The following is a 555-nucleotide window of genomic DNA, read 5'->3' as shown; positions in this document are numbered from 1 at the left end:
ACTCTACCAAAGCTTTTTGTACATATGGTCACTTTAAGTTAGTACCGTCTCAATGGCACCTAACAACAACAACACACCAATCCCACTTAAATGTGTATATTACAATAGAATACAGTGTAACAAATACCTACCAGCCAGTAAAGCACCTTAACACTATTACCCCACCCTTACCTTTTCAGACTTTGTCTAAGTCCATTTATCATAGAGCCTTGCTGTTCAAATGTTGTGTATACATCACTGTCTAACTCTATGCCTTTTAGTCCATGCATACCTCCCTCAGTCTATCCCTATCTTCCTTGTCCATCTGCCTTCACCCGTGTTGTGTATTTCTCTCCCACTCCTTGTATTGTCCTCCTCATCACCTGAGCTATCATGTGTCTATCTCTAACATGTGAATTACCGACCCCTCCCTCAGATCCCTGGCAACCATCAAAGAATTTTTCTTTTGGATTGAAAATCTTTCTTAAGCTTTCACAATAATAGTCTTTAAGCAATTACAATATTATGCACTATTTGACCTTTTCTGACTGACTAATTTCACTTACCACCACTCAT

Source organism: Chrysochloris asiatica, unplaced genomic scaffold, assembly GCF_000296735.1.
Source record: "Chrysochloris asiatica unplaced genomic scaffold, ChrAsi1.0 scaffold00195, whole genome shotgun sequence".
Classification (NCBI taxonomy): domain Eukaryota; kingdom Metazoa; phylum Chordata; class Mammalia; order Afrosoricida; family Chrysochloridae; genus Chrysochloris; species Chrysochloris asiatica.
This window is presented reverse-complemented; position numbering follows the sequence as displayed.